This window comes from Lissotriton helveticus, chromosome 4_1 (assembly GCF_964261635.1).
Source record: "Lissotriton helveticus chromosome 4_1, aLisHel1.1, whole genome shotgun sequence".
NCBI classification, from domain to species: Eukaryota; Metazoa; Chordata; class Amphibia; order Caudata; family Salamandridae; genus Lissotriton; species Lissotriton helveticus.
The window spans coordinates 84,777,493-84,791,531 of NC_136063.1; the positions used below are offsets into that span (position 1 = coordinate 84,777,493).

The following is a 14,039-nucleotide window of genomic DNA, read 5'->3' on the forward strand; positions in this document are numbered from 1 at the left end:
CCTGCTATTCGTCAGATGCTGAGTCTTAGTCCTGGTCATTAACAATTCCACAGAATGCGGTACGTACACCACTAACTGATGTCCCATTACCACGCTTTCAGATCTTTCAATGCTGACACCCGTTGCAGCTACGGATTTGAGACATCCGGGCAACGCTGCGGCTACTGGATCTAATGTAGCCGAAAAGTACGCCACTGGCCTACGCGCATCTCCATGGATCTGAGCTAAAACTGCTAAAGCGCATCCCTCTCTTTCGTAGCAGTAAAGCAAAAATGGTTTTGTGTAATCAGGCATTCCTAAAGCCGGGGCACGACATAAGTCCTCCCTCAGCTGCAAAAATGCCATCAAACAGTCTTTGTCCCATGGTACCGGATCACTCACTCCTTTGTGCGTCAGTTGCAATAACGGTTTTGCCTTCAGCGAAAAGTTAGCTATCCACTGTCGACAATAACCGACCATGCCTAGAAACATCCTGACCTCTCTTTGAGTTGTAGGCGCGTTCATTTTCATAATCGCCTCTATTCTGTCTGGAGACACCTTCCGTTTTCCCTTTTCAATCCTGTGGCCCAAGTATTGCACTTCAGTCTTACAATATTGCAATTTACTTGGTGACACCTTGTGTCCATTCTCGGCCAAGTGATTTAACAAGGTGATGGTGTCTTCTCTGCAAGCTTCCTCTGTTTCTGACGCAACTAGGAGGTCGTCTATGTACTGGACTAGAACTGAGTTCTTGGGCAGCACTAGACTTTCAAGATTTCTCTTTAAAAGCTGGTTAAAAATCGACGGGCTTTCTGTATACCCCTGAGGGATACGACACCATGTTAAAACGCGATCTTCCAGCTTAAAAGCGAAAAGATACTGGCTCTCTTCATCTAAAGGAATCGAAAAGAAAGCCTGGCACAAGTCTATCACGGTGAACCATTCAGCTTGGAACGGTATCTGAAATAATATCACTGATGGATTCGGTACCACTGGACAACATGAGACAACAATATTATTAATCTTCCGAAGATCCTGCACTATTCTGTATTTTCCACTAGGTTTCTGCAAACCCATAATCGGTGAGTTACATGGACTACCCACGATCTCCTTCAGTATTCCCTGTTTAATCATGGATTCGATCACAGGCTTTATTCCTGCAATCGTCTCTGGTGTCAACTTGTACTGTGGTGTTCTTGGATATTCGGCATTGAGTCTTACCAAGATCTTTACTGGTTCTACTCCTTTGATCAAGCCTATTTCTTCTCCAGTAAAATCCCACACCTCAGCTGACACTTTCTCCCTCAAATCCTGTGGAAGCTCCTCCACTGTCAGGGTAGGATATAGTTCCACACATTCCTGCGAGTTCACAACTTTAAAATCGGCATCCTCATCGTTGGTCTGCACTTCTACTCCTTCAGGTGTGCAATGTATTGTGCAATTCAGTTTACACAACAGATCTCTTCCTAGCAAACACACCGGACTAGAATCACAGATCACAAACTGATGTTCGTCACTGTAATTCCCTATCTTTACTGACACTGGTTCCGTCAGAGGATTCGTCATCCTCTTGTTTGCGACTCCTACCACCTGAATCATTTCTCCTGATATCGGCAGACCTGGGACTACCGCTGATCTCAACGTGGATCTTGTGGCTCCCGTATCCACCAAAAAGGTCGTAGGACATCCAGCTACTTCAGCTTCTACGTATGGTCCTCTCTGATCTACTTCCAGGGCTGCTCCTAAAGTACAGTCTTCTTCCCTATTCACTCGTTGCCCTGTAAGAGGATCAACGTAGTAGCATTCTTCTCCTCCTACGAATAATGGCATTTGTCTGTAGGTTTTCCCTCCATTCGTAATGCGAGGTGGTTGAGGAAACGGGGCTCGAGGAGTCTGAGTCCCCCCTTTGATAAACTTTCCCTTCGGGACTGTCGCTCCTTTAACCACGTTATTCTGTACCTCTTCCTCCTCCTGTTCTAATTCCCCTGTCTCAATATTATAAGGACACTCGCGTCTCCAATGTCCCACCTCGTTACACTGATGACACCTGGTTGTTCTTTTCAGTGTTGCGATATCCATTCTCGGTCTCGGTCTTTCTTCCTCTTCTCTGGTCTGATTATTCTGTTTCTTTGCCTGCGCTCCTGTTCCCTGCTGTCGCTGTCCACCCTTTCCAGCTGCTTGCATTTGTACTAGCATTAACTTTTCCTTGAGCTTCTTTGCCTTCGAGTCTATCTCATCGCTACAGTATCTAGCATACCTCAGAATCTCATCTAAAGGTTTGTTCTGCCAACAGATCAAGTGCTGTTGAATCATCAGGCTTATGTCTGGTCTCAATCCGAGAACAAACTTTGACACAAACTGTCCTATGTCTTTAGGATCCATTACGTCTAAACCACTGTACTGTTTGAATGCTTTCAGTAATCTCTCATAGAACTCGTGAACTGTCTCTTTAGGCTCCTGAGTTGTTCGATCTATCTTAACCCAGTCTATGTCTTGCACCGGCACTTTCTCTTTTAGCCATGTTATTACCCTTTCGTATTTTTCCATGACCCTGTCTGATGGACCACCTGTCTGGGTATCTCTCTGAGGCTCAGAAGTGGGCCATTCAATACTAAGTTTGCATGCCGTCCACAAGTCTCCGGGTACTACGATATCGAACAATGTGTTCAAATCAATCCACAGTACCTTAGAGATCTTCACGAACCTCTCTACCTGCTTGTACCACTCAACGGGATTTTCTCTAAGTTTCGGGAAGGAATTAGTGAATGCCGCTAAATCCCCCCTACTCCATGGTACATGCACGTAGTTTCCGTTCGCGATTTCTCGCAAAGGGAAAGCTTCCATTCGCATTAGGTCTGTATCCTGAGACTTCACAAGTGTACTCCGTCTGACAGATCCCTTCTTGGACCATCTTTCCTCCCATCTATCCAGATCTCTCCATATTCTAATACACATGACCAATTCCCTTATGTGTACTCTCAGTCCAATCGTTCTGCGCTCATCTAGATCTTGATCCGTGCAATTCAGCCTATGGTTGGCCTGTAAAGCCTTAGTCCGTGATATGTCTATCATGTACTTTTCTGCCAATTCAGATAACTTCTCATGAGCTGCTCTCGCTTTCCGAGTAACGTCTTTAGATAAAAACAGTATCTCATCTGGTGCGTACAGCTCTAACCTCTCAATTGCCACTGTGCCGTCAATTATTTCATCTAAGTCTGATTTTAAACTCATTACATCTATGCGTCTTGCTTTTATTTCGGCTCTCAATACGTCAGTCCTAGGTTGTTCTCTTACATCCCTCTCTCCTCCACTATGCGCCCTACGCCTGAGCACAGGTGAGTTATGAGGAATTTTTCTTCCATCTCTTTGTTCCCACCTCTCTAGATCCCAAGCCTTTCCATCTTCCCTTGGGGTGTGGTGGAACAATGCTCCATCCTTCAACCCTACATTCCGTCTTTTCGATTCGGTTTCTCCAGATACAAGATAAGATCCTCCGTGCTGTTCTAAACCACTGTAACTCGCTTGCTGTCTGGTATCACTCAACAACCGATAAGGTCCTTCATGGCTCTCCATGCTCCCGCGATCTCGTTCGTGATCACCGGATGTATGGCGAGACGTTTCGCGACTCCCTATATTCTCATGACTTCGTCCTAGATCACCGGACGCATGGCGAGACCCTTCGCGACTCTCCATGTTCCCGTGATTCCAATGTTGGGCATTTTCATCCGGAGCATGGTGTGTGCACCTAAAGGTATTCCGGTACTCCTGCGTCCTTCGTTCTCCCTCACTGAAAGTGACGCGAGGCACTTCGCCACACCCTGCACTCCTGTCATCGCACATTTGCCTATTGCCGCTAATGGTAGGACTCGTATCTCTTCTACTTTCTCGACTCCCTCTCTCCCACTTCGGGCTGCTTTCTCCAGCTCCACAATGAGAGAGGATCTTGTTATCCTGGTCTCTCCACTCAGCTCCTGTTTCTAAACTTTTATTCCGAGCTTCTTCGGCAGTATCCCATTCGTTCAGATATTCCCTTAATTCCTTATAGGATTTCGGTTTCGGTCCCCTCAAATCCATTGATCCTCTTTGACCCCCTTGTTCTATCCTGGGACCCGTTGCGGAATCTAATGGGGTACTCCGACTCACTGGTGCTAATCTCTGTCTTTGAGGATTCATCATGTTATTCCTATTCTCCATCTCTGCCCTTTCCCTGTCCCATCGTGCCTGTTCCTCCTGCTGGACCCCCTCTGGGTTGTAGATTGACACAATAGGGCCTATGGTGACAGGTACTTGTAAAGCGTCTGGCATTTGGTACGACCTTGCGCTTTGCGTCTCTGGCACCTTCTGGACCACGAATCTTCCCACTACTCTCTGTTCGGAACTAGCTTGGGGTATTTCCTCACTCTTGTTGGAGTCCCACTCCGTTACTGGGATCGATTTATATTCTCCCCATCTAGCTCCGTCCCCTTGCTGTAATATGGGACTTGCGGATTCACCGCTATATGGAGGTGGTCTATCTGTTAACAGCCTCTCTATCACATCCTCCTCCGTCTCGCTTTCCTCATCTTCCTCCTCTAGAGGTTTCCTTTCTCCTGTGGCTTCTATCATGGTGAACAGTTTGTCTGCTTCTATCTTTTGCACTCTCCACTTCTTAGCTTCCTCATCCCATTTGGCATCCTGCACTGCCTTTACTGATCGTCTCACTCTTTCTTGGCGTCTCTTTAAACTCTTCTCGTGTGCTGCTCTAAACCATGCACTAAGAGCTTCGAATTGTGTTGGCCTCGGTAGAGGTCTTGTTGCAAGCATTACTGCTTTCAGTTGGTTCAACACGTCTAGTTTAAACGTTCCGAATCTCGGAAACGTCAGTTCCTTTTCCCCTTCTGTTAGCCTATTCCACTCGGAGATCCACATTATTGAGTGTAAGCCTACATTTACTGCCATATGATAAGCTGGTGTGCCCTCTGGTGGAGCTTCTTCTCCGGCATATAAGTTTCTTCTATTCTTCCTAAAGATCTTTCTTAAACCCTTAAGGCACTTCATTTTTGATGATCTACGATTTTTCTCTTATTAATTCTCTTCCTTATTTACGTCCTGATGACAACCACCAATCCCGGTGCGACTCTCGCTAATCAGCCTATCCCAACGCTGTTCTACGCCGACTGACCAATCTCAGCGCGATTCTACGCTGACGTCACTTGTTCCCTCTACAGCAGTTTCCTTCGTTTCTCAACTCGTCTCGCGGTCTTGCATGCGTTTCATTCATACGCCGAAAAATGACTACTTCCGTCCAAGCGATCACTTTTCTCTGACTGTACGGCCACAGTCTAACTGTAATTGTCACCTCAACTGGCGAGACGTCTTTCCTCGTACGGTCAGACGTTCACCTCAACTGATAGGTTACTTACACACAGTAAACGTACGACCAGCATGCGTTTACTCATACACTCACTCAAACGCTCCCCCTATCATCGGTCTGCGGGCGATCAATGGTACCTCATGACCCCCTTTAAATGGTAGACAAATTACTCTGGGTGTTCGATACACCCGAACCACTTAAGCCCTCTGGACATAAGATTTTATCCGGTTGCGCGCGCTCACAACCTTCCCTCAATCACACTACAGGCATTCAACTCCGCTTGACATTACAACACAGGAACAACATAAAACACCGCAATCTTACAACGCATGACCCTTATACTCACTCTCGACCGATTCTGCTGCTTTTCTCTCGACGCACCGTCAGCACCTTCTTCGGCAGGGATTCTTCTTCTGGTCGTCGATGACTAGGGACCTTGGGGTAAACTAAACCTGGCCTAGGTCGTCTTCCTCAAGAAGATAACCATCATACTCTGCTACCAACTGCGGGGAATGAGATTTTGGTATCAATTTATAATCAATTTAATAATTTATCTCATTCGTAATTTTTGGACCGCTAGTATCTGTCATTGAGTAAAAGACCACCCCCACACAGGTTTAGTTCGGCCCCATTAAATGACGCCACTCTGAAGAACCACTTACAACTGATAAAGTTTAAAAGGTTTATATAAAATCGAATTTGAATGCAAATTACAATCCTCTCAGGATAAATCTCAAAGTATACAAAGAATACAAAATCAATTCCAAAATCAGCAATTTAAAGTTTCGATGTAAAGTGGTTCCTTTGCGTCATCTACAGAAAGGGAAAAATAATCAAGTTAAATCTGTCCCTACTCTATACTAGGTGACATCCCTATTTCGCAAGTTTCTTCCCTAAAAAGGTGTCAGCAGTTTGACTTCCAAAGAAGTTCAAACTCTCTTAGCCTCTAAAGGTAACTTAAGTTTAAGAAGCAGTACCCTCTCTGCCTACCCATCCGCTCTTCTAAGGGTCCTCGGCCTACTGCTCCCTTGCGCTCTGATCTCTCTCAGCGCATCTGCTCAAGGCATCTACCCTTGCCTTCGCTCTGAGCAATTCACCTCGCTGTTCCTAATCTCCAATTGCTCATTGCTATCTCCTCTCCTCTCCTCCCCGGGGTGCTGTCCCTAAAATACACAATCACAGTGTGGGTGGAACGCCCCTTGACGCCCACCACGGACTTTCCCCGATGATGTCAGTTTCTGGCTCTTTCCATTGCTTCATCTCTTTGCGTCGTCCGTTAGGTTGACCCTTCTCCTTAAATGTCATCTTCATCTTCTTGTTGGCGACTTTAGTTTGACACTTTCAGATCAAAAGTCATATGAACTTAAACAAGACTTTAACTTACAATTATTTCTTTGACCTTACTAGATCCTGTGAATGGTCATTCAAAACAAAGCTCAAATCCCAATCGCCTCCTCTCATGTTTAGGCAATAAACTTCGTTCGACATTTGTCACCTTAAATCTAACAAATGCTAGACTCTTCGGCTCGCACCTTCAAGTGAAGACTATTCACGACTCCTGCGAGCCCACTAAATTACATACATTGGACTATGCTCCTGCGAACTCTTGGTTAGTCAGGTTATAATCACAAATGACCTAACTCTTCCAGCATTCCTACAAACTTCTTCTACACAGTATAACCCTTAACATACATTTACATATGAACGCCTTTAGCCAATACTTTCTTCTAAGCGAATACAATTTTACATAGAATATATAGAATATAATCTCATACATAGAATATAAAGTATATTCTCATTGGTTACATCGTTATGTGTATGCTCCTTGCACATTTCTCCATGTTACATTTCTCGCCGTTTCTGTATTTAAAGTTACACACGTACATGAATTCTACTCTGCACGTTCTACTGTTCGTAGGCATTTCTACATTAGCCCATTACGTATACGGGCCTTCTAGATCTAATACATTCTAATATGAATACAGTTATACATTTCCTATACCATGTTGTCACTTTCCGTTGACTTTTATACTATAAGCGTCAACTTCATGTTACGATATACATTTCATTCCTACGTTTCATGATATGCTTGTAAATATGGCCTATACATAATTCTTATTCAAATTTGTGCTCTCTCACTACCCTCGCTCACCACTGACCAAAACTAAACACTTGAGTCATTTCTACCCTCGCTCACCACTGACCAACACTTAACACTACCAGCATTTCTACCTTCCCTCACCACTGACCAACATTAGACACTTCAGTCATTTTTACCCTCGCTTACCACTGCCCAAAGCTGAACACTGCAGTCATTTCTACCCTCGCTCACCACAGCCCAACACTAAACACTTCAGTAATTTCTACCCTTGCTCACCACTGACCAACACTAAACACTTCATTCATTTCTACCTTCAGTGACCACTGACCAACACTAAACACTGCAGTCATTTCTACCCTCGCTCACCACAGCCCAACATTAAACACTTCCGTCATTTCTACCCTCGCTCACCACTGACCAACACTAAACACTTCAGTCATTTCTACCCTCAGTGACCACTGACCAACACTAAACACTTCAATCATTTCTACCCTTACTCACACCTGGCCATCAATAACACTGTTGTCATTTCTAACTTCGCTCACCACTGACCAACATTAGACACTTCAGTCATTTCTACCCTCGCTCACCACTGCCCAACCATAAACACTTCAATAATTTCTACCCTTGCTCACCAGTGTCCAACACTAAACACTGCAGTCATTTCTACCCTTGCTCACCACTGTCCAACACTAAACACTGCAGTCATTTCTACCCTTGCTCACCACAGCCCAACACTAAACACTTCAATAATTTCTACCCACACTCACTATTGTCCAACACTAAACACTTCAGTCATTTCTACCCTCACTCACTACTGTCCAACCCTAAACACTGCAGTCATTTCTACCCTTGCTCACCACCGACCAACACTAAACACTTCAGTCATTTCTACCCTCACTCACTACTGTCCAACCCTAAACACTGCAGTCATTTCAACCCTCAGTGACCACTGACCAAAACTAAACACTTCAGTAATTTCTAACCTCGCTCACCACAGCCCAACACTAAAAACTGCATTGATTTCTACCCTCGCTCACCAATGACCAACACTATGTGTTACCAATGTCCTATTCTATCTCGTCCTTCGTAAATTTATTTTCTAGAATGGATTGGTCATCCGCTGAGAGTGCAGGAATGGGTAAGTATGCTAGTTATTCATGAGAGTCAACAATTGTTTTGTGAGAAGCAGGGGGATGGAGATGGGCATAATAGTGCACAAAGACTTCCTCTATCTCTTGAGGAATGGAAAGATGTTCATCGTCTGTCATGCACATATAAGCTATCTCATGCTTATCCAACCAAGATAGGACTTTCCCTGCTTTATCATCTACTTTATAAATTCAATGTTGGAATGCTCAATGTCAAATCTTAGCAGCCTCCGTCACCAAGTCACTATATTTTCGCTGTTTGAGTTTCAAACGATGTTTATTGTCGTCCTGTTGTGCTCAATGCTAGCTTGTTCTCAAGTACTGTGAGGGCCCATTCCAGTTTATCTATTGCAGCCCTTTTCCATTTTTTATAATCAGTTGTCAGAGAGAGGGCCTGTCCCTTAACGACAGGACTGTAGGCTTCCCACAGTATTTGCACGGAGTTCACTGATGGCTCGTTTACTGCAAAATAGTGCTCAGTGGTTTTGGCTAAACCCTCCCTGACCTTTGGTATTTTAAGGCACAATGGGCTTAATGAGATGGTGCATCGAGTTTGGGAGCCATCAGAACTACAAAGTGCCCAAATCGGGGCGTGGTCTGAAATTCCTCTCACCGCATGTCGAACGTCACAGAAGCGGGACATAGAGAGTCCATCCGAGACAGGCTACCGTAGGCGCCTGAGAGAAAAATATAGCCCAGTGACACAGGATTAGGTGTTCGCCAGATGTCTGTAAGCTTCAGAGTGGAGGTGAATTCCACCAAGGCCATTCATGTGGGCATCACCTGCTTAGGGGGACACGGTCCGCATTATCATATCATGAAGGTTCATATTAAAGTCCCCTCTCATGAATAGATCCTCATGGGGAATTCCAAAGTGACCGCACCCAGATTTGGGAAGGTGACATTGTGCATACCCGGAGGAACGTATCATGAAAGCACATCCCAGACAGGCCCACATACTGCTCCAAGTAGTCTGACCAAGTTTGGTTGCCTATGAAAGGAAATTGTTTCCGGAGAAGTATCCCCATCCCTCCAGAGTTAGATGCAAATCCCGCATGTATCACCATCTTATATCCCCATCACCCTTGAGGTGTCTCTTAAGATACTGGAGGACCATTCCTCGCTTGATTTTATCCCCAAACCATTGACATTCCAGGACAAACATTTAATCTCAGTTTTAGACATCATGTAAGGAATCAAGGCATTGGACCCGAATAATGGACCAGTACAGGGCAAAGAAGCAAACTGAAAACATCAAGCAGGTGTGTATCGGCCTCTTGTGTCACTGCATGGATAATTAGTCTAGTGCATGCAAAACGATGGTGCTAATAGTACACATACAAAAAGGAAAAAGACAAAACTCTTCAAACATACCCCCACTTCTCCCCCCCCTTGAACCCAAGCCCACCCTCACTGCATGACTGTTGTGAAACTACCCATACCCCGAACTCTGCAGGGCACCTGTTGTCCCACCCCAACTTTAACTTTACCATTTGGGGGAGTGTGGCTCACCAGGGATGGCTCCTGCGGCACCCCTAACACAACAGATTATCATCTTACTTATGGCCAATCACACAAAACAGGGTGCACGTGAGGAAGCAACATTACCTGCTAACCTTAAGTCAGGATGGTGACCCCAAGTCCAGCGGTCCTGTTGGAAGGACAACAACTCATTATTCAAAGGGATATTTGTGGTAACTTAGTTTCTATCTTCTACGTCTATTGTACATGAGATAAATACGATGTCATTGTCATTACTATGGAAACAGAATGCTGTGCTTTGAATACTGTTCCTAGACTCCAGGTTGGCAGTTTCCTGGGAGCTCTTGTGACTAATGGTCAATAAATGACAACTGACCCATCATTTGTGGCTGTGTGGGCTTACTTCAAATTGGTGACGAGGACTGGCCATTAGTCACCTTACCCACGTGTGTCTTCATGCTTCTGAATTACCATTGGAGGCAAGTTAATAAAAAAAAGGGATATATTTTATTTAAAGGAAAAAAAGTTCAGTTTCAAAGTACAACGCTGATGGGATCAAGGATCTCAGAGTTTTGTCAGGAGCAGAGTGAAAATTAATTACTTCAAGCATCAGAATTGATTTGGATTCAAAGAAGTACTTAAAAATGCTTGACGTCATTCGTTGTGGAAAACGTCTGTTGGGAGAATTCAAAAGGAATTGAAAAGAACTGTGAGTAAAGGAAAATTCATTTCGAATTTTTAAGGAATCTTATTAACGAAAGTTAATTTCAAGAAATTTACATCGCAGCGTGAAGTGCGCATTTCATACAAAGGAAGATAATATAATATTTGTACTGTATATGGAAAAGCGTGAAGTACAGTACAACAAAAATTTAATGTGTATTGCAGCAGCGGAGGCAATATTTTTGTGTAGTTGTACCTGAATAAGGAGAGTTTGGAAGCAAGTCTGTTCCCAACTGTAAAAGCGTTTCCCAACGTTTTTTTTTATCTTACTGGAGCTCGGCTCGCTGCTGCTGCAGAAACCAACTGGTGACGTTTTAGAATCCGGGGAAGGTATTGGTGATTCTTGACACGTCAGCACAGCGCGTCATAAGAGGAGTGTAAGGTGAGCAGTGTGAGAAGAACGCTACTCGTGATTGTTAGGACGTAACAAGGAAGTGTTTTTTACTTTTGCATCACGTCAGTGGAGCGCAACGGTAGCGGAAGAAGAACAGTTGTCACGAACGGAAGTGCTTCTTTGCTTCACGTCAGCGGAGCGAAGGTTGACAAGAACGGCAATTCTTCAAGGAAAGCGTCTATTTTGGGCTAAAGACGGTAACAGGTTCAGGGATATTAAAGCAGTAAATAGAAAAGTTCAAAGAAAGTATTAGATAATGGCGCATGACAAACAAGAAAAGTGAAAAGCCTTATGTTTACATGTTTTAAAGGGAAAAAAAACAAAATTGTACTTGAAAACATCAAAACAGAACCATCTACATAACGTGGAATGTTTTACATGCATTAAGACGGGAGTCAATGTATGGGCACATGGATGAGACACTGAATTGAGGAACAAGTTTGTGTAAGTTGGAGGTAGCGTGCAGCATAGAGGAATGTTTATGCGCTATTATTAACTATTAGAATTGAAATTTGAATAATTAACTGGTTATTTGGAAATGAAAACATTGCTACTTTGGAAACAAAGGGGAACATTGCTTTAATGCAGAGTGGGTTTAAACACGATCCAAGAGAAAGTGATTCATTGTTTGTGGAATCCGTTATGTGTATGTGGATAACGATTTTTTTTTAGGATTCCACTGTAAGCACAATTTAACAGTTTACATTATTGTTGTGTGAAGTCTGGTAAACATGCAGAATGTACAAGCTCCTCCTCCTTTTTTGCAGCTCCCAGGGGATCCACCTGTGAAATGGAAAGTATGGTTTAGGGCTTTTGAAAAGTATTTGGGGGCAATTGGTGGCAGCAGATTTAGTGCACAGAGAAAATGTTTTATTCTGGAACATAATTTAGGTTTTGAAGGGCAGGCTGTATTAGAACATTTGCCTGTAATGCAATTAGGAGAAGGGGGGGAGAATTAGATGAGTTTCAGAAAGTAGTTAGAAGCTTACAGAAACAGTTTGATGTTGAAAGTAGTTTGGTAGTGGCCAAGCATAGGTTTTTTACAAGAAAACAGGAAGAAAGTGAGAGCATAACTGCTTATGTGGCGGCTTTACGAATTCTGGCTTCAGAATGTGAATTTGAACAATTTACCTCACAATTAATAAGGGATCAGATTGTTGTTCATACAAACAATGGAAAAGTTCAAGAGAAGTTATTGACACTTAAAAATCCAACATTGGATGAGACGATATCGATTGTAAAGAGTATTGAATTTTCACAAAAAGCTAAAAAAGAGTTAAAACCAGAGAAAAGTATGGTTAATGTGGTAAAAGAGTCGGAAAGTGTAAAAAATACAAAAGTACAGGCAAAAGTTCCATATAAAGTAGAATCTAGAGGAAGTAACACTGAATCAAAAGGTGCGAAATATGTACCAAATAAAATAAATCAAAGGAATGCGTGTACCAAGTGTGGGTTTGCTGCACATTTTCCAAATGCAAGAATGTGCCCAGCTAAAAATGCTACATGTCATAAGTGTGGCAAACAAGGGCATTTTGTAAAAGTATGTAATTCCAAAAATAGTGTAAACACAGTTTATGGGGAAAAGGTAAAGGAATGTGAAAGTGATGGAGAGGTAGTCAGCTCATTATCTGATTTGGTTGTAGTTGTAAAGGATGAAAGTGAAGAGTGTGTTGACCCGATTGTTGAAGTTTTGGTAGATAATAAACCCTTAGATCTGTTGGTCGATTCAGGAGCTCGCATAACCATGATTACTGACGAGTTATTTGAGAAAACATGGAAGGGAAGATCACTCAATCCACCGGATAGAAACCCTGTTTCGTATGAGGGAAGGAGAATAGAACTGTCAGGGTTTTTTGAAACTACTTTAATGTTCAAGGGTAGAATAATTGAGGGCAAGGTGTATGTGGCGAAAAAAGGACTCAACATCCTTGGATGGTATCATCAGGGCTTTTTTAAAATGCAACTTAGACCAGGTACAAGAGAACAAGTGTCAGTTGTAGAAGATGTGGAGGTAGAGGATACATCCAGTTCCTGGTTTGATAGATTCCCTAAAGTGTTTGGTGATGGTCTAGGATGCATTTCTGGTTTCAAGCATTTGATAAGAGTAAAAGAAGGTGCAATCCCCATCAAACACAAGTTACGTACTGTACCTCATAGTGTTAGGGATGATTTGGCAATTGAGCTCAAGAAGATGTGTGAGTCAGGAGCTATTGAACCAATAGAATCATCACTTTGGTTGTCCCCCTTGGACGTCAGGCGCAAACAGAATGGAAGTCTGAGAGTCTGCATTGATCTTCGCAGTGTCAACAGTGAAATTTGGGTAGATTCTCATCCCCTTCCACGGATAGATGATATCCTATCTAAGTTTGCAGGGGCTAGGTATTTTTCGAAAATTGATCTAGCGTCTGCTTATCATCAGGTGCAATTGGATCCTTCTTGTAAACACATTACAGCATTTGTGTCACCTATGGGGACATTTCAATTTAGAAGGATGCCATTTGGGCTGGCCTCCGCGGCTTCAGTCTTTCAGCACATCATGGAGAGGGTTTTGGAAGGAGTTGAGGAGACTGTAGTTTATCAAGATGATATATTAGTGGCTGGAAAGACAAAAAGTCAACATGATTGTTATGTATCAAAGGTTTTAGCAAGATTGGAAAAGAATGGAATTGTAGCAAACAAGCTGAAATGTATTTTTGGTGTGCAATCCATTGAATATTTGGGACACCAGATTTCGGGTGCAGGAATAGTACCTAGAGAAGGCCTCATTCAGGCAATAGTGGATGCTCCCAGTCCTTCTACGAAGGAAATAGTTTCTTCACTTTTGGGAATGTGCAAATTTTATTCGAAATTCATTTC

The 14,039-nt window shown here is 43.3% G+C and overlaps 2 protein-coding genes across 4 annotated transcripts in view; one reads left to right on the forward strand and one right to left on the reverse strand.

Annotated features, from left to right (window-relative positions):
* The window catches only part of LOC144828380 (zinc finger protein RFP-like), a 341,356-nt gene extending 329,422 nt beyond the window's left edge, over positions 1-11,934 (reverse strand). Inside the window, exons 1-2 of one of the 3 annotated variants that reach the window (XM_078686492.1) lie at positions 10,986-11,934; positions 10,201-10,235 (exon numbers count right to left, since the gene is read on the reverse strand). The gene's annotated coding sequence lies outside the window, so the exon portion shown is untranslated. Of the gene's footprint in view, positions 1-10,192; positions 10,236-10,985 lie in introns of all 3 variants that reach the window. The other 2 variants (XM_078686494.1, XM_078686493.1) reach the window with 2 other exon arrangements.
* LOC144828379 (E3 ubiquitin-protein ligase TRIM39-like) overlaps positions 1-14,039 on the forward strand; it is a 149,102-nt gene that overhangs the window by 9,409 nt on the left and 125,654 nt on the right. The gene's annotated exons all lie outside the window — the stretch shown is intronic.